The sequence below is a fragment of the Pinus tabuliformis genome, chromosome X (assembly GCF_031772625.1).
Source record: "Pinus tabuliformis cultivar Carrire ecotype Pingquan chromosome X, CPIR1, whole genome shotgun sequence".
NCBI lineage: Eukaryota > Viridiplantae > Streptophyta > Pinopsida > Pinales > Pinaceae > Pinus > Pinus tabuliformis.
Window position 1 is genome coordinate 1,293,064,096 of NC_142308.1, and position 21,221 is coordinate 1,293,085,316.

Here is a 21,221-nt window from a genome sequence, read left to right on the forward strand (position 1 = left end):
TTCACTTTTGAAAAATTCCTTACCATTATTTCAAAAACTAATTTTTTATTAAACATGTCATTGTGTGCAACAACTGACCTTAAAACATGCATAACCAAGAATCACTCATTCATTTCAGTCATATCTTCTAATCTGGGAGCCGGTTATGGGAGTGTGATATACCATTGGAAATATTTTTCCAAGATTCTTCTGATGGACACACTTGTGACATGTTTTGTGCTGAACATCATGTGCAAAACTTCTAAAAAAACTAGACATAGTAAGAGCTCATGTTGATCCCTGGTGCTGCGAAGACTAGAACTAACAGATGGTATGGAATTGACTTCTGATGTTTTATCTTGTATTGGTCAACAAGCTTCTGCACTAATCTGGATTTGAGTTGTGTCCCTTGATCTGTTAATATTTCTCTTGGAACACCAAAACGAGTAAAAATATCCTCAAAAAGAAATGAACTACAGTATTTTCAGTAGCAAAAGGAAGTTTTTTAGCTTCTACCCATTTAATGACATAATTAGTACATAATAGAATATACTTCTTTTTCTTTGAAGGTGGGTTGATTGGTCCAAAAAAATCCAGTGCCCATTTTTCAAATGGTTCGATAAGTACCTGTGGTTGCAGTGGCATCTCATTTGAAAGAGTAGGTTTGCCCATTCTCTGACAACGGTCACATCTCTTAACATATTCCTTGGTGTCCTTGAAAATGGAAGGCCAATAATATCCTAAAAGTAGGATTTTGTAAGCAGTCCTATTTTAGAAAAATGTCCTCCACATGGCTCATCGTGACAATATTTTAGTGTCTCTGGTATTTTGTCCTCCCGAACACATCAGGGAAAATTTTAAGAACCCCCTTAAATTTATAAATATAATAAATGGGCGAATCTCCATGGTATATAGGAAAAATGGAAGGCGATTTTATCAATAATATAATATGTATATATAATTTTTTGTCGAATCTCTCACCAGGCATGGCGAATATTTTACTCAATTATAAAATCTTGTAAGATCTTGGCGAGTCTTTCATTAAATAATAAAACTTTGTAAAGTCCTAGTGAATCTTAGCATAGGCTACATGCTGGTTTAATTCCCCCATTTAAATAGGCTACATTCCAGGTGAATACCATGGGCCAATACCATGTGCCATTTTGGTGAATACCATGGGTCAATACCATGTGCCATTTTTATTTTTATTAATTCTAATATTACGGTTAATAATGGTTTTTTGCATGGTATTAATAACAATCTAGTCCATGGTATTTGTCCCATAGTATTTTGGCCATAGGTTTCACCTAAATATAACCCATTTTTTGAGTGTTCATAAATATAAGGTGACTTATGGAGTAAATATAAAAAAATGTTTTATTTGTTTACCATGCCTCTCGTTTATTTATATTTTTATTAATTTACCATACCTCATTTACAAATATGGTATTTGGCCCATAGGATTCACTTAAATAAAACCTCTTTCTTGAGCCTTCATAAATAGAATGAGGGTTATGGACTAAATATAAAAAGAGGTTTTATTTATTTACGATACGTCTAGTTTATTTATATTTTTATTTATTTACCATACCTTTTGAGTAAGTATAAAAAGACGTTTTATTTATTTACCATACCTCCACTTTACTTATATTTTTATTTGTTTACACCCTTACATGTATATAAGGTGACTTATGGAGTAAATATAAAAAATGATTTATTTATTTACCATACCTCTCATTTATTTATATTTTTATTAATTTACCATACCTCTTTTATAAATATGGTATTTGGCCCATAGGATTCACTTAAATAAAACCTATTCTTGAAAATGGGCGAATGGATTCACTTAAATAAAACCTATTCTTGAAAATGGGCGAATGGAAGGTTGTAAGTCTTAATTTCAAGGGCTAAATTTACCTTTTTTACCCTCTCCCTTAAAATAAGGTGGGCTATTTGAGGTGATTTGTAAAAATGTACTATGATACAAAATATTCGCCCACTAAAAATTCAAAACCCCTTAATTTCGCCAAAGGGCGAACATTCGCCCCTAAAATTATCCTTGGAACACATCTTCTGATTATGAGTTCTGGTCCTGTCTTATATAATTCCTCATTCATCCATGAGTAGGATGTGCTATTGTGGACTATTCTTCTTTTTTCTCTAGGAGATAAATGAAATGACATTTTTCTTGTGGCCAAATAGTTAGCAATATCTTCATACCAAGGTGATTTAGTAGATACTGAAAAGAGATATTGATCAAGAAATTTATCTTCTACGGGTTGATCATCGTTTTCATTTTGTATTCTAGAAAGAAAATCAGCAATTGTGTTATGCTTTCTTAGTCTATCTAGAATGGTTATGTTGAATTCTTGTAAAAGTAGGAGCCGTCTAGTTATTATTCCATTAGTGAATGGTTTATTCATCAGGTATCTAATGGCAGAATGGTTTGTGTGGACAAAGGTTGCATAGCCAGTTATATAATGTCTGAATTTATTAATGGCATGAATTACAGCTAAGAATTCCTTTTCGGTTACAGTATAATTTAACTCTTCAGGGATTAAATTTTTACTAGTATAATAAATGGCATAATGAGTGAGATCTTTCTGTCCTAAAACAGCTCCTAAGACTGAATCTGAAGCATCTATTGAGATATGAAAATGCAATTTCCAGTTAGGTCCTTTTAAGATGGGTGCTTCAGAAATTCTCTTTTTCAATGTTTCAAAGGCAACTTGACATTTAGAATCCCAACAAAATTCATAGTCTTTGGTGAGTAATTTAAATAGTGGGGATGCAATTTTTGTGAAGCTTTCTATAAATCTTCTATAGTATCCGGTAAAACTGAGAAAACTTCTAACATCCTTTTGAATACTTGGCACTGGTAATCTGGAAATGACTTCCACCTTAGATGAGTCTACCTTAATTCCATCTCCGGAAATATGGTGACCTAAAAAAATTCCCTCATTAAACATCATGAAACATTTTTCATGGCTTAATGAGAGGTTTGTTTCTTGACATATTATTAAGAATTTCTCCAGGTTTTCTAGTGCTTCATTGAAAGAATCCCCATAGACTGTGAAATCATCCATGTACACTTCCACACAATCATGGATAAGGTCAGAGAAAATGCCAAGGACTGCCCTTTAGAATGTTACTGGAGCATTACATAACCCAAAGGGAAGTACCTTGTAAGCATAAGTTCCCCATGGACAAGTGAATGTGGTTTTATCATAATCTTTAGGGGCCACTTGAATCTAGTTGTATCCACTAAACCCATCCAAGAAGGAAAAATAATTTTTTCCTGCTAGATTATCTAAGACCTGGTCTATGATAGGAAACGGAAAGTGGTCTTTTAATGTTGATTTATTCAACTCCTTGTAATCGATGCATACTCTCCATTTTCCATTCTTTTTAGGGATGATTACTAGGGGTGAAACCCACTGGCTGTCAGATATTGGATAGATGAAGTTTACATTTTATAATTTCTGCAATTCTTCCTTAACAATTTCTTTTAGATTTGTGTTCATTCTTCGTTGAGGTTGTCTAACTGGTCTTGCATTTTGTTCAATGTATGTATGATCTATGCAAGTTTTAGGATCAATCCATCTCATGTCAGTGTATTCCCATGCAAAAGCAAAAGAATGTTTCCGTAAAATTTCTATCAATTGTTTATTTTGCATGTCTTCCAAATTTTCATTGACATTTAAGGTTTTTCCTCAAAATATTTTTATCGAGGAATTCCCTAATTTTTCCATGAACAATAGTGATACTTGTTTATAGGAGAGATATTCATTTCTACTATGCTCATAATGTGAGGAAGATTCATTATTTTCTAATAAATTCAAAAGTTTGTGCTCCTCTTTTACTCGTTCAGTGACAAAAATAGGTTGTATATATTCTCAATCTTCTATCCATTCTCAGTTTATGTATCTATTGTTGTTCTTGTAGGGGGGTATAATGTAAATTTCTTTGTAGAATTTCCATCTAAGATAAACATATCACCTGACCTACAGTCGATAAAAGCGTCTGATGTAGCCAACCAAGGCCTTCCTAGAATTAATGGATGTCCTCCTACATTGTTCTTGGGTGTTAAGATAATGAAATCAACATGATATTTCCAAGAATCTAAAGATCCACAAAATCTTCTAACACACCATCTGGTTTAATAATAGATCTATCTGGTAATTGCAATAAGGTTGGTGTGTATTGAAGGTTAGGAAGCCTAAGTGTGTCCATAACTTGTTTGCTCATTATGTTTATGGATGCTCCTAGGTCAATTAGTATGTTTGGTATTTCAGTTCCATTGATGTGAATTTTTACAATGGGGCTTCCTGGGTCTAAATATTTTTTGAATTGTTATCTTCCCCATCATAATGTCTGCAATTTTTCCAACTACCTAAATTATTTTTATATCTTTTCTTCTTCTCTGTGATCGTTGTGTGCTTAATTCCTTAATTCTTTTTGCAAAAACTAGTATTTGTTTTATGGCTTGCAATAAAGGAATCTTAATACAAACATTTCTCAATTCATCCATCATATTGTAATTAGGCAAGATAATTTGTTTCTCTACTCCTTCATTGATTTTCAACATTTCTGGGAAAGGTGGTTTAACTGATATTGAAGGTTGTTCAACCTTTGGCGTGCAGTAAGGGGAGCTTCCTTCTTATCATCAAAATTTTAATTTCCAACATTTTGTTTTCATCTGCTTCTCTTCTTATTTCTTTCAAGTTCAGCATCCACAATTTCTACATCTTCAGTGGTTGATGCAGCTTCTTCTTCATCATCTTCCTGATATAAATCTTCTAAATCCCTTTCATATTTTGACCTTTTCAATCTTCTTTTATGATGTGTTTCATTTCATCTTCATCATATTAAGCATCCACCATCTGCTTCGTAGGCACCCTTAAACTACATCAGTGAGATGTCTCATGTCCCTCCTCATCTTCCTCATACTCACTAACTAGAGCACATTTCTTGGTGTTCCTTGAGATTTTACGTTGTGATTCTTTCTCATGATTATCATCCTCATCATGTTCACCATCCATTATGTGTTTCTTAGGTATCCTTGTGCTTTTGTGAACAATTTGGCCAACTACAAAATTATTAGTCATTTCTGCCTGCTTTCCAGAAGTAATTTCCTTTGCATGATGTGTATCCATCTTTGCAATAGATGCATTGGTATAAAACTGAAGTTCCTTCTTAAGTGATTGTTGCATTTCCACCCTTACAGGGAAGTCATCTTCATCACCCCAACTTTCCTGCACATTGGATATGGAGTAAACTGATGTCCTTGAGTGCAGTAATACAGCATACCTAATATGCAATCTTCCATATAACCATCGACAGATCCTGAACACCAACATGTATTTAGAAAAATTTAAAACATAAACCACTACCTTCATTAACTTTAATGGTATGAACATATTCAGCCATGGCTGTCAATACCTTAAGATTACAAAAATATGCCCAATCAAGTAACTCAACCCCATTATAGGACTAAACATGGAAAATCCTTGCATGCACGTTTTAAATAAAAAGGAAAAAATATTGATGGCAACACAATGGGATATACAGGAACTACATAACAAAATGGTAAAGTAAATATGTTGCCTTCAATTGATGAAAATATAACCAGAAAAAATCCATCTTAAATTTATATCTATCAAGGAGAGGGTCAAATTTCTTGATGTGTACATTTATTTTATCATTTAATCTAAAGAACTTAATTCATGACATGGAATTAAATGATTAAAAAAGCTACAACTAATGAAATGCAATCCCTCTTAGTGCTTGATAAATTTGGGTTTAAGATCAATCTACACTGATTTAATATTTTTTTGGATGCTGTCACATATCTATATACTTGAAAACATCTATGTCATACTCGGCAGCAAAGCACCTCACTACTCTCACTACACAAAGGAAAATACTAATATATGATACTTCAGAGCTTGGTAGAAGTATGAAAGATTGTTGAGGTAAATTCACCAACAGAGTTAATGTTAGTAGGGATTTTTATATTACCAAGGCACCTATGCATGTACGAGTGACATAAAAGAGAAATTAACGTAAATTGACCATAGTTTTGTTCAATGGGATTGAAAAAATGTCATAAATCCTAGGTGATTTGGTGGTAGTCGAGATGGTACTAAACAATAAAAGAAGAATCAAAAGATGATATAAATTTGTTTGTACATTAGAAGCCCAACTTATTCCTGAAGAATAAGTCTTTGACACCATCTCCCACCTTCATCTAGTTGCAGAGGCTTCCCAGATGCACATGAGGCTTCCAAACCCTCATGTTTGGTTCCTCCTAGATTTCCAATGGAATTTCCATGAATAGAATGAGTAACTCCACCTACCTTAAGCTTCAACTTGTCAACTGACCCTCTTGAGAAGGCAGATCATCTTGTCCTAGCACTAATTTATCTAAAGACTTCATATCAGAATCCCTGTTATGAGAGGTTCTTCCATCAACTGGTGTTTTGACTTGTCGCCCATTCTGACCTTCACTAGATAATTTTGATTGTCCGTCATGACGACTATCCATAGTCCACCCTTCTTGCCTCCTACCTCCATCTGTCATTCTACTATGCCCGGAGTCCATTCCTCCTTTAGTTAGCTCAGATTGTGGGAATCTGAGGATCTTCTCTCCCGCACTTTGTGCCCATTGGAATTATGCCAGTCCCTCTAAGACCCACCTGCACCCAATCCCCCAACCAGACTTTCGTGAACATGACTAGGGCCTTGAACACCTTCGTTGCTTTTCGCATTGCCCTGCACATCTGGATCCCTATTCCTATCCTGGTCCCTTTCACGATCACGATCCAATCTATCATGACTACAATTCCTCTCATAAGAATCCTTCTTGTCCATCCCAACATCATGAAACCACTTCAAGTGATCTAAATCATCGCAGTGTCGCTTCCGCTTGAATGTTTCACCAAATATGCCCCTTTCCTTCTCGGCCTTCTCCCTAGTCGAATACTCCTTGGAATCCCTCTCGTAATGAAACCCATCATGTGACTTTTCTCCCTAAAATAATTCTCAGGCTTCTTACTCCGCTCATACTCCTGAGGCTTGGAACACCCTCTATCATACTTCCTTTCATGATTCCTATTATTATTCGAGCTCCGGCCAGAATGCTTGCAATTATGGTCTGTCAGAATATCACCTAACGTGTCCTCTAATAATGGCAAACATTATTGTTGTGATTCTTATCAATCTACCCCTATTTTATAGCCCTCCCAAGACATGGATGATGACATTAAGGACGGTGGTATTTTGGAGTCACACAAGAAAATAAAAGCTTCATTTTGGATACAGGTTGGTATTCTTATTTTCCCACTCATGAAGCATTGCATTCTCAAGATTAACATAATCTTAAATTTTAATTTTAAGAATATTCTAGGATTTATTATGAAAAGCCATATAAATAAAGTAATGAGTAGTCATTCATTCCTTCATGACATGAACCACTGCATTCTGAAGATTAACCGAATATTAAATTTAAATTTTAAGAATATTCTAAGATTTTATTTTAAAAAAATAAATAATTTATTAAAATATATTTTAATGGTATTCATAAGATTACTGTCACACATTATGGTCTAAGTGAGTAGCCATTTGTTCCTTCACAAGCATGAACCACTCCATAAGATTAGCAGATCTTAAGTTTAAAAAAATAAATTAAATTATTAAAATATATTTCAATTGTATTCATACTATTATTATCACATATTATGGTATGAATAATCATATAAATAACATGGTTGATAAATGTAGATAATCATTAAAATATTTATGGGCAATTTGTATTATTATTATTATCTAAATTAAATGGTTGATAAATGTAGATAATCAATAAAATATTTATGGAAATTTATATTATTATTATTATTAAGTAATTTGGTGTATGAGACTGAGTTGATTGTGGGACAAGGGAAGGGACACCAAACTGGTTTATGAGACTCCATTGTTTATGGGACAAGGAACCCACACCAAATTGGTGTATAAAAGCACATTGTTTGTGGGACATGGGACCCATACAAAATTGGTGTATGAGGCCCCCTTGTTTGTGGGAGAAGGGACCCACCTTAGCACCACTAAGTCTACAAAGTCTACCACCCTCTCATTTTGAACCTAAGACCTTTTTGGAGGAAACACATGCTCTTAAGCATTAGGCCCACTGAGGCTATAATTTTGAGAATTTGTCATATCAAGATAAAAAGTGGAAGTTGTTAAAAAAAAAATTGGTTGTTACAATCTTATGCACAACATTTTCTTTTTACTACTACCTAAATTTATGCAAAGAAATATGGTAGGATGTAATTCCTCTTAAGTATGTTTAATTACCAAAAAATGAAAAATGTATTAAATATTTATTTTTTAAGTCTACTAAATTTATGCAAAAAAAATGTGAACAATTTAACAAAGTTAAAGTATATGTGGGTGAATTATAACCCAATTATTTGGGTAGTTTCCTCCACACCTATTTAGAAAAAGAAAATTGAAAGGAAGAAATTTTAATTTAATTTTAAATTTAATTTACACAAAGACATGCCTCTTAATCACTCTAATATCACTATAAAAAGACACTTAACTTCTCATTTATTCACTCACTCATCACTCACATTTTCTCCTCTCGCTTAGATGGGTAGTAATCACAAAAAGAGGCCCAAGTTACTAAGGAGTGGAATTTTTGAAACACTCATTGGAGCGTAATTACTTATTGATATTTTAGAGAGTGTTAAACCAATTTCATATCTAATTGGACAGAAAATTAGCACTATAAAATTAACATGGTATAAGAGATTTGGTGAAGGAATGCCATTAGTATTATCCCTTGAAGAAACCTATCATAAAATTTGATCTGTAACCAAATCCTTGACCACATTGCCCCCTCTATCAAGCCTAAAGATAGGCTAGAAGGTGCAACAAATTTTAGGGCTTGTAGGAACTCATCAAATCTCATTCTTGAAGAGAATGATGTCATGGAATATTTAGGAGGCCATATTATTGAGCCTGAGGATGATGAGGGAAAGGCCAAGCACAAGAAGATGTAAAATAAGTCCAACATGATTCCTATTGAATTCATCAAAGACAATTTGATTCCATTTTCTACTTAGCTGAAGACCTGAAATAAAATATATGATGCCCTAGTAGGCCTATATACAATCAACAAAATTTGTGAGAAGATGAAGTTGAGCATTAAACTTCGAGATATTTATATATTTAGATGAGATAATGCGACTTCCTAATTCATGAGGATCTCTTAATTTAGAGATCAACTCAAGGCCATTGGAGAAAATATTGATGAATTAAAACTTGTGACTATAACCATTAATGGGTTTCTAGATTCATGGGATTCATTTGTTCAAACATTTATTTGAAAACAAAAATCCAAAAATTTGATCACCTATAGGCTTCTTCTACCCAAGAGGAGTATAGGTTATTATCAAAGGGGAAGATTGAGAGACCTCAAGATACCAAGTCCCAACCATTAGCAACTCATATAAAGAATGATAAACGAAGAAAAAAATTTGAAAATTTTCATAAAAGGAATACATGCATAAGACTTACTCCTATTTAGAGTTAGAAGAAGAGGGATATGTCAAAGATTCAATGTTTCCATTGTCAAAATCTTAGGTCGCTATAAAAACTAGTGTCCTGAAGGGACGAATGATAGGAAGAGAAAGGGAAATCAACATGCTTCATTAACATACAATGACGATGATAATTGTCCACATGACAAAAGATCCATTGATCAAAGTACAAATGCTATACATTAGTTCTTCTCTTTTTCCCTTATAGGCATTTTTGTAGATCATGGTATCATTTGGTTAGTGGATAGTGGTGCCTCAAGACATATGATAGGTGACCATGACATCCTCACATAATTGTTAGAGAGGAAGTCACCTTTTGAGTTAGATTCAAGAGAAAATATTCATATATATGGTGTGTTGTATGTATGAGGATTGAAAAGGAACATGCTCTCTACTTCATCCTTGGAAGAAAAAGGGTATAGAGTTGCATTTATTAATGGAAAATTCCTTTTATGGAATAAGGGCTCAAGAATATATTTTTTGAAGGTGATCGATCTTCGAGAGGGATGCATGTAGAAAATCTTGCAACAATCAACCTAAGCATTAGTACATGATAATGCTAGTCTATATCAATTATGTCATCAAATATTTTCTAACATACACTAGAAAGCTATTCTAGCATTGAGGAATATGGTTACAAGTCTTCAAGAGCTCCAAGTAAAGCGTGAAGTAGTTTTCAAGGGTTGCGCACATGGGAAGAAGGTCAAGGGATATTTTCGAAGCATTGATAGTAACTGAATGGGGTTCCTAGATCTAAGACTTTTAGATGTATGTGCACCCATAACAATATAATTTTTGGGTGGTTTCTTGTACTATGTGACATTAATTGATGATTTCTCCTCGAAAACATGGATCTACATCTTAAATAACAAGGATGAGGGCTTTAGCAAGTTTTAAGAGTTCAAGGATTAGGTAGAGAAGTTGATCGGGAAGAAGATCAAGGTTATGATGTAAGATAATGGAGGAGAGTATAATTAGTAGGACCTTATTTCCTTCTGAAAGGAAACGGGGATTAAGACGGAATTGATAGTTCCTTACAACACTTAGTAGGGGATTAAGGGGGATCTTATAGTTCCTTACAACACTCAGTAGAATGAGTTTGTCGAAAGGAAGAACAAGTTCATTGTGGAGGGTACTAAGGAAATGATTCATGATCAAGATTTACCCAAGTTATTATGGAGAGAGGCATAAAAAATGACAATTTATGTTGAGAACAGAAGTCCTCAAAAGGTCTTAGTGAACAAGACTTCGGAAAAGGATTTCATAGGTTAGAAACCAAAGGTTTGAGAAAATTCCAAACTAGAATCCTATTGCAGCAACTCGAAATTCTTCTACTAATTGTTAATTTTTATTTTTTTAATGTTCTTTTGTACATCAAATACTGAATAAATAAAGTGTAATTTACACACATAAAAATTGAGGAAGAACAAATGATGGAAGAAATGCTCGCACAAAAACATAAAAAATAACATAGTTATTTTTGGACAAAAGTCCTCGGAAAAACCCAAGATGGGAAAACCAATGCAACAATTGAGGGTATTAATATTAAGCAAGAGTGAAAAATATGAGTACAATTTGGATGAAATCCACAGCAATAAAATCTCGGAAAAATACTGAAACAAATTTTCCTTCTCCCATAGGAAATATGTGGCATGAATTCCCTTCAGACAAGTCAGCTTCCAAACCCTAGCATGAGCCTCTCCAACACTTCCTCTACCATATGTGTCACAAGTCTAGCTCGAAAATTCCACTGATGAATTTTCTCTACCTCAAGTTGTTGACTAGATCGTCTCTTTAGCCTTCTCAAGCCTGTGCCTAGCCTCTTGTTAAATCATGAATCACACAAGCCTACAATCTCAAAAGTTTTAGAGTTATTAAAAAAGAAAATCTAGAGAATAAGACTATAACATGGATAGTTATTAAAAAGGTAAATCTAGATAATAAAATTATAACTTGGATATTTCACCATCCTCACTGGCCCCTTTTTATTAGCAAGTCATGTGTAGGGTTTATCTTTTGGTTTTGTGAGTTGAACATTGCTAAGGCATTAGATTTCTTAGCACACATTTCAAAATCAAATGAAAGTACTTTACAAATAAGCCTCCAATACAAAGAGAAGTTCAAAATAATCATCCAGCAAGTTATTAATATTTTACAAATTTCAACAAATATTATGAGTTTTCACTTAATACAATTTAATAAATAATGTTATGAGTTTTTTTAGAATAATGAAAATGCTTTACTCTACAAGTAAGCCTCCAATACAAAGAGAAGTTCAAAATAATCATCAGGCAAGTTATTAATATTTTACAAATTTCAACAAATATTATGAGTTTTCGCTGGATACAATTTAATAAATAATGTTACGAGTTTTTTTAGATTTATATGATTTTTTTTTTTCATTAAAAAATTACTCTAACTACACACATCCTAAAACATAACAATTTAGAATGTTTATAAAAAAGAGATAGATACCAGCATATTATTATCAAAGAAGGGAAATTTTGATTTAGCATCTTATAAAATTATCAAAGAAAAGATTTTAAAATTTGATTTGACATCTTATAATTTTTTAGAGTTATTGAAAATATAAATCCACATGAATATTTCACTAATCTGAGAGCAACTTTTTATTGCCAAGTCTCGTGTAGGTTCTATGTTTGATTTTGTAAATTGAGGATTGTGAAGGAATTAGATTTCTTAAAGCCCATTTCCGCATCTTGTAAGTTATTTTTATTTTACAAATCTCAAAAAATGTTGTGAGTTTTGGATTCATACGATTTAATGAAAATGTTAGATTTTGGATTTATATGATTACTTTTCATAATCTCTTCTCCAGAAATCACATAGGAGCTTAATAGGGATTATAAGAGGTTCACCATCCAAATCATTTATTGTGGTTCATCATATGTGTTTTGATCATGAACCACATTAATAAGCTATGATGTGATTTTGGATTATTTATGAATTACAGTACCCTGTATTCTAAGATTATTCTTCTATGCTATTTTGATTATGATATGAGTAGCTCATATAAATAAATACTTGATAAGTGTCTATAATTAATAAAATAATTTGGGTTATTTGTAATATTCTATATAACTACTGTAAAAATTAAATGGTTGATAAGTGTAGATAATCATTAAAATAATTATGCACCATTTGTAATATTAAGAACCTAAAACTGAAAACTTGGCTAAAAAAGTGCAAGTCAAGAAACTAAAAAAGTGTTTTGGAAACTTTTAATTTCAACTATTAAATAATGTATATTAAGAAAAATATTTTCATACTATTGAAATGCATCATCTATAATTTTTTATTTTTTAAAAATTGAAATTTCTCACACACTCATAAATAAATCACATGTACCATATCAAGCCCCTACCACTAAAACCATAGGTGACACCCACCATTATTATCTCTATTCACCCAATATACATAGGCAATGTTCTTGTACATTGTACACAAATGAAATACATGACTAAGCAATAGTTTGTTTGTTTATGAACAATAAAAAGTTAGTAGAGAGAAAATAGCAAAAACAAACAATCAAAATAATATTTTATTAATTTATTTACTTATGAAGAAGAAGTAGATGAAATACATGACTAAGCAATTTGTTTATGAACAATAAAAAATTGGTAGAGAAAAAATAGCAAAAATAAAACAATCATAGTAATATTTTATTAATTTATTTACTTATGAAAAAGAAGTAGATAGTTAAGATATATAGCGAAAATAAACATTAAAAAATATTTTTATTAAATCAAATTACACAATTATTTATAAAAAATAACCAGAATAATTTAAAAATAATAACTCTTATGCCATTATAACTCAATCTTACCTTGAAACACTAGACTAACTATTATTCATTTTAATTTCCCATGTTAATGTCATTCCCTTTAATTTCACATGTTATCAATTTTAGAATTATTAAAAAGATAATCTTGGACTTTGTAAGTTATAGGGTGGAAAGACATGGATTATCTAACCCACATCATTTTACAAATTTCAACAAATATTATGAGCTTTGCATGAGAATACACTTATCAACCATTTAATTTTTAGAGCAGTAGCTACTAAAAGTTGGACTGCTGGTACTGGATGGAACAGTATTGAAGCAGTTGCGTACCAAATTCAAGCTGACCGCCGACTGCATTGCCGCAAACACTCCAGCTGGCGTTGCAGAGGGTAACAACGCAGACTTGGCAATAGTCGTTAGACAGTATGTTATTGCAGTGTGCACGACCGTAGGCAGTGGGTGAGTCCCCCACGCCTGCATACGACGTCATGTAGTCGTAGCCGCCGCTCGACATCTTGTCGTAGGTGTGTTGTCCGAGAGCTTGCAAGAGATTTCCAAGAGTATCGAAGTAGGGACTTCCGCTTGGGATTTTCTGGTCGCTACATTGGCTACCCGTGATGGTTGGATTATCCGCCCCCACCACTACGAGTAGTAGCATTAGAGCAGTAACAGCAGAGCCAAATGAACTCATGATCGTCATGGCTGCCTCAATTCAAAAAAATAATATCACCACTAATAATGTCAGCTCACCTCTAATAATGGCAAACGTTATTGTTGTGATTCCTATCGATCTGCTCCCCTTTTATAGCCCTCGCTGGACATGGATGATGACGTTAAGGACGATGGTAATTTGGAGCCATGCTTTGTGAGTCACACAACCAAACAAAAGCTTCATGAAGCACTGCATTCTGAAGATTAACAGAATCTTATTAAAATATATTTTAATGGTATTCATAAGATTACTGTCACACGTTATGATCTAAGTGAGTAGCCGTATATTACTTTACAAGCATGAATCACTCCAAAAATTAGCGGATCTTAAATTAATATATATATATATATATATATATATATATATATATATTTTAATGGTATTTATTTTATTATTATTTTATATTATGGTATGAATAATCATGTAAATTAAATAGTTGATAAATGTAGATAATAATTAAAATATTTATGGCACTTTATATTATTATTATTATCTAATTTGGTGTGTGATATTTTATTGTTTATGGAACAAGTAACCCACATCAAATTGCTGTATGAAATCCCATTGTTTGTGGGACAAGACCCACTCCAAAAATTAGCGAATCTTAAATTAATTAATTAATTATATATATATATATATATATATATATATATATATATATTATTCATTTTATTATTATTTTATATTATGGTATGAATAATCATGTAAATTAAATAGTTGATAAATGTAGATAATAATTAAAATATTTATGGGCACTTTATATTATTATTATTATCTAATTTGGTGTGTGATATTTTATTGTTTATGGAACAAGTAACCCACATCAAATTGCTGTATGAAATCCCATTGTTTGTGGGACAAGAGACCCACTCCAAAAATTAGCTAATCTTAAATTAAATATATATATATATATATATATATATAATTTATTTTATTATTATTTTATATTATGGTATGAATAATCATGTAAATTAAATAGTTGATACATGTAGATAATAATTAAAATATTTATGGGCACTTTATATTATTATTATTATCTAATTTGGTGTGTGATATTTTATTGTTTATGGAACAAGTAACCCACATCAAATTGGTGTATGAAATCCCATTGTTTGTGGGACAAGAGACCCACTCCAAAAATTAGTGAATCTTAAATTAATTATATATATATATATATATATATATATATATATATATTATTTATTTTATTATTATTTTATATTATGGTATGAATAATCATGTAAATTAAATAGTTGATAAATGTAGATAATAATTAAAATATTTATGGGCACTTTATATTATTATTATTATCTAATTTGGTGTGTGATATTTTATTGTTTATGGAACAAGTAACCCACATCAAATTGGTGTATGAAATCCCATTGTTTGTGGGACAAGAGACCCACTCCAAAAATTAGTGAATCTTAAATTAATTAATTATATATATATATATATATATATATATATATATATATATATAGATATATATATTATTTATTTTATTATTATTTTATATTATGGTATGAATAATCATGTAAATTAAATAGTTGATAAATGTAGATAATAATTAAAATATTTATGGGCACTTTATATTATTATTATTATCTAATTTGGTGTGTGATATTTTATTGTTTATGGAACAAGTAACCCACATCAAATTGGTGTATGAAATCCCATTGTTTGTGGGACAAGAGACCCACTCCAAAAATTAGCGGATCTTAAATTAATTAATTAATTATATATATATATATATATATATATATATATATATATATATATAATTTATTTTATTATTATTTTATATTATGGTATGAATAATCATGTAAATTAAATAGTTGATAAATGTAATAATAATTAAAATATTTATGGACACTTTATATTATTATTATTATCTAATTTGGTGTACTATATTTTATTGTTTGTGGAACAAGGAACCCACACCAAATTGGTGTATGAAAGCCCATTGTTTGTGGGACAAGGGACCCACACAAAATTGGTGTATGAGGGCCCCTTGTTTGTGGGACAAGGGACCCACCTCCGGCAATTTCACTGCTAAGTCTACAAAGTCTACCCCCTCTTATTTTGAACCTATGACCTTTTAGGAGGAAACACATGCTCTTAACCACTAGGCCCACTCAAGCTATAATTTTGAAAATTTGTAATATCAAGATAAAAAGTGGAAGTTGTTAAATCTTTTTTGGTTGTTACAATCTTATGTACAACATATTTTATTTTACTCCTACCTAAATTTATGCAAAAAAAATGTGAACAATTTAACAAAGTTAAACTATATGTGGGTGAATTATAACCCAAGTAATATTGATATTCGTTGCCTCCAAAACTATTTAGAAAAAGAAAATTGAAAGGACGAAAATTTAATAAAATTTTAAATTTAATTTATAGAAAAACGTGCCTCTTGGGCACTCTTATATCACTATAAAAAGACCCTTAACTTCTCATTTATTCACTCACTCATCACTCACATTTTCTCCTCTCTCTTAGGTGGGTAGTAATCTCAAAAAGAGGCTTGTGTTACTGAGTGGAATTTCTCAAGCACTCAGCCCAAGTTATTAAGGAGTGGAAATCGTGAAACACTCAATGTTTGACTAGTTCAATTTTTGGAGCATAATTACTTAGTGATGTTCTCGAGAGTGTTAAAATAACATCATATATATTTGGAAGCTAGTATGAGTTGGAGAAAATTAGCACTATAAAATTAACATGGTATAAAAGATTTGGTGAAGTAAGGCCATTAAGATTATCCCTTGAAGAAACCTATTCTCCAATTTGATTTGTAACCAAATCCTTGACAACATTGCTCCCTCTATCAAGCCTAAAGATATACTAGAAAGTGTAACAAATTTTAGGGCTTGTAGGAACTAAATGGATCTCATTCTTGAAGATAATGATGTCATGGAATATTTGGGAGGAAATTTTATTGAACCTAAGGATGATGAGGGAAATGCCAAGCATAAGAAGATGTAAAATAAGTCTAAGAGGATTCCTATTGAATCCATGAAAGACAATTTGATTCCATTTGTTGCTCAGCTAAAGACTTCAAATAAAATATATGACTCCCTAGTAGGGCTATATACAATCAACAAAATTTGTCATAAGATGATGTTAACGAATCAACTTCATGATATTTAGATATTTAGATGAGATAATGTGGCTTCCTAATTCATGAGGATCTCTGAGTTGAGAAATCAACTCAAGGCCATTGGAGAAAATATTGATGAATTAATACTTGTGACTATGACCCTTAATGGGTTTCTCGATTCATGGGATACATTTGTATCAAACATTTATGAGAAAACAAAAATCCAAAAGTTTGATTATCTATAGGCTTCTTGTACCCAAGAGGAGTATAGGCTATTATCAAAGGGGAAGATTGAAAGACCTCAAGATGCCAAGTCCAAACCATTCACAACTCATACAAAGAATCGTAAAGGAAGACAAAAATTTGAAAAAATTCACAGAAGGAATACATGTAGAAGACTTGCTCCCACTTAAAGTTAGGAGAAAAGGGACATGTCAAAGATTAAATGTTTCAATTGTCAAAATATTAGGTCACTATAAAAACTAGTGTCAAGTGTTGGCATTATGATGTATGTGTTGTACTTGATGGCAACCGACTTATAGTAGAACAACTCACTTGTATATGGTAACTAGATGAACTACAGAAGAGATATCAGATGTGGCAGAATGCATGACAGTAGTGTTTACAGATATGATGAAATGCAAGGCAGCTTCAAGGAATCAGTTCAGAAAGCAACTCATTTAGATGATAGATCACAGTACTACAGGTTAACAACATAGAGTTACAGATCAGACTCATAGAATGAAGAAAGAGAGGTATATGCAGGTTCACCATTTACCAAGTCGCATATACACGCAAGTTAATAGAAAAAAAGCAGCGTATAACGTACACACACACTTTCACAGAAAGGAAAGCGCGTATACCTTGGAAAGCTAAGTTTTGGTCTGAAGTATTTGGTCCATGGTATTTGATCCAAGGTATTGACCCTATGTATTTGATCCAAGGTATTGGTCCTAAGCGGTTTTGGTCCATGGTATTGAGAAAGGCGTAAAACTATAAAAGGAGGAGAAGATCATTAGGCCAAGTCACTCAAGCATTGAATATCTGATGAAGAGTGAGATCTAGTATGGCGGTTATTGGGTTATGGTGCATTGCTGGATTTGAACGAAGGATGAACCTTATCGCTTCATGAAGGATAAGATCTAATGATATATCAGGATATTAAGGCTTGAACTGAATTATCTTTATGTGGATTGATCATTTATCTTAATAACTGACACATGTTGTAAGTCTGTAAATATGATGATCTGTGTATCACTGAAGTCTGGAATTGTTGTAATATTTAAATCATCATTTACATATCTGTACGTAGGTTCACTTTAGAAAAGATGCGTATACATGCCAGTTCTGCATATCAAAACAGCATATACATCATTTGCAGATCTGTACACAGGTTCACCTTGAGGAAAGTGTGTATGCACACAAGTTCGACACATGGAAATAGCGTATACCTTATAAAATATGTTTTAGTTGTTTCTGTTTACTGTTGCTGTGTTCTGGGTTCTAGCTTGGGTTCTGGTTACTGTATTCTGGTGACAGCATTCTGAATGATCAAATTGATGGAGAGATTGATTGATTCGGTTATGGTTGGTTTAGAAGGAAATTGGTTGATGCAAATATATTTGATTGAATGATGTTGTTGATGGATCCAGTTTGAGAATTTATGAAACGTGGTCCCTAGAAGAAAAGAGAAGGTTGTAGCCTTTTGTAGGCTGGCACCCACATACTAGTAAATATATCAACTAGTACAAGAGCTAAGGGGTTGTAGCTCCCTTCCGGCAGAAGTTGGAGAACAAGAGAAGGTTGTAGCCTTCTGCAGGTAGAAGCCTGCGTACTGGTATAAGACTGCACCAGTACAAAAATTGTAAACAGAACATTCTTATTATTAAAAGAAGACAGAGACGATCGCAGCAGGTGGTTTTCACCCACATTGGGTTTCCACCTTATATCTTGGTGTTCTTGTGTGTTTCTTATGTGTGATGATCTGTTCTATTTTTACTACACCTAGTTACTATTTATATGGTTAATGAAGTTCTGATGCACTGATTAAAGATCCACAGATGATGAATTAATTGAATCATAAGTTTGTTGGATATACGCTAGTTGCATTAAACACAGTTGTGTGTACACGCGAGTTTCCCTAACTGAAGTAGTGTATATGAATCTGATTATGGAAATGAAAAATTGTTAAATTGCTAATACTGATTCACCCCCCCTCTCAGTATTATTTCCAACAATTGGTATCAGAGCAGGTCCTTCAGAAGAAGCTTGATCACTTGAAGGAAGATCCATCATCATGAGTAATCAAGAAAGCGGAGGATCCATCAGACCGCCAATCTTTGATGGGAGCAACTTTGTTTATTGGAAGGTAAGAACCATGGCTTATCTTCAATCTCTTGGAAAAGATGTCTGGGAAATCGTGGAAGGAGGATATACATTGCCATCAGCAATTCCTACATATACAATAGGTAAAAAGCAATATGAAACCAATGCCAAGGCTGTCAATACATTATTAGGAAGTCTATCACAATCAGAGTTTGTCAAAATTAGGCAGCTCAAATCAGCCAAAGAAATATGGGACAAAATCGTTCTAAGCTACGAAGGAGACTCTCCGGTAAAACGTGCTAAACTGCAAACTCTCATAATTCAATATGAGACTCTCAAGATGCACAATGATGAAAGTATAGCAAGTTGCTTCTTACGTATAGATGAGATTGTTAATTGCATGAAGAATCTGGGTGAAGAGATAAAGGAAGTTACCTAGGTTGAAAAAGTTGTAAGATCCTTCTCTACTAAATTTGAATCAAAAGTATTTGCCATAGAAGAAAAGGAGGATCTACATACTATTACTATGACACAGCTTCACGGAATCTTAATTGCCTTTGAGATAAGAAAAGGAGGTCAATCAGATATGAGAGAAGCCTCATTTAAAGCTTCAGCAAAAGGAAAAGAAGTACTCAATGAATTAGGACATATTTCAGAAGAAGAAGAGAAAGCAAACTTTGTCAAGAATCTTTAATAGGGTTCCAAAAGATTCAGAGGTAAACTACCTTTTAAATGTTTTCCTGTGGTAGAGTTGGTCATTATGCTACCAAATGTCCTCATAAATATGATAAAGGGAAGGAATCTACAAAATGGAATAGAAAATAAAGTGTAAGTAAAAAGAGCTACTATACTCATGAAGATAGCGACGGTTTATCAAATAGTGATAAAGATGAAAATAGTAATTACTATAGACTTCTGATGGCATATGAAGATGATGATTTTTTGTATGCTTTAGATGAATATGACCTTTATGAAGAAATATCTAAACTCAAAATCTGTTTAGAAGAAAAGAATATGATTATAGATACCTTGACATATGAACTTGCTGAAAGAGAAAAACACAATGAAAAGCTAGAATGTGAAATTGCGGGTCTAAGAAAGGATCTTGAGAAAACAAATGCTCTCAATCTTAGATTTGCTAAAGGATCAGAAACCTTAAATGAAATTATCAAGGTGTAGCGCTATCCTCTGATAAAAACAGGTCTTGGATATACTGAAGAAACATCTCAATCAAAGAATTCGTCAACCTCCACTAAAAGCTATCTTGATGCAGCAAATAGCAGTGAATAGTTTGACAATTGTCAGCAAAGGCATAAAGCAAATCACCAGGTGAATCAGGGTCAATTTACTTCAAGGATGAACAGAAGCCACAATCAACCTCACGTAAATCATACTCAATTTGCTTCAAAGAATATCAATAGAGACTAAAATCAATAGGTCAGTAGAAGGAACTTCAACTACAATCAACAGGTCAGTAGATTCGATAATCACAAGAAATTCTTTAATGGTCAATGTTTCTCATGTCATAATTTTGGGCACAAAGTTTCTCAATGTGTTGCTTACAAAACTATCATGAGTAGAGAAGCACGGAATCAAAGGAATGTGGCAGGGATCAAGAAAAGTTCCTATAATAACTTTTCTCTTCTTGAAAATGAAATAGAATGCTCAATCTATAACAACTTTGGTCATGAAAAATCT

The 21,221-nt window shown here is 32.4% G+C and overlaps 1 pseudogene; it reads right to left on the reverse strand.

Annotated features, from left to right (window-relative positions):
- Positions 1-13,663: 13,663 nt before the first annotated feature.
- Positions 13,664-14,086, reverse strand: LOC149144774 (antifungal protein ginkbilobin-like protein pseudogene; annotated as a pseudogene).
- Between the last annotated feature and the right edge of the window lie 7,135 nt (positions 14,087-21,221).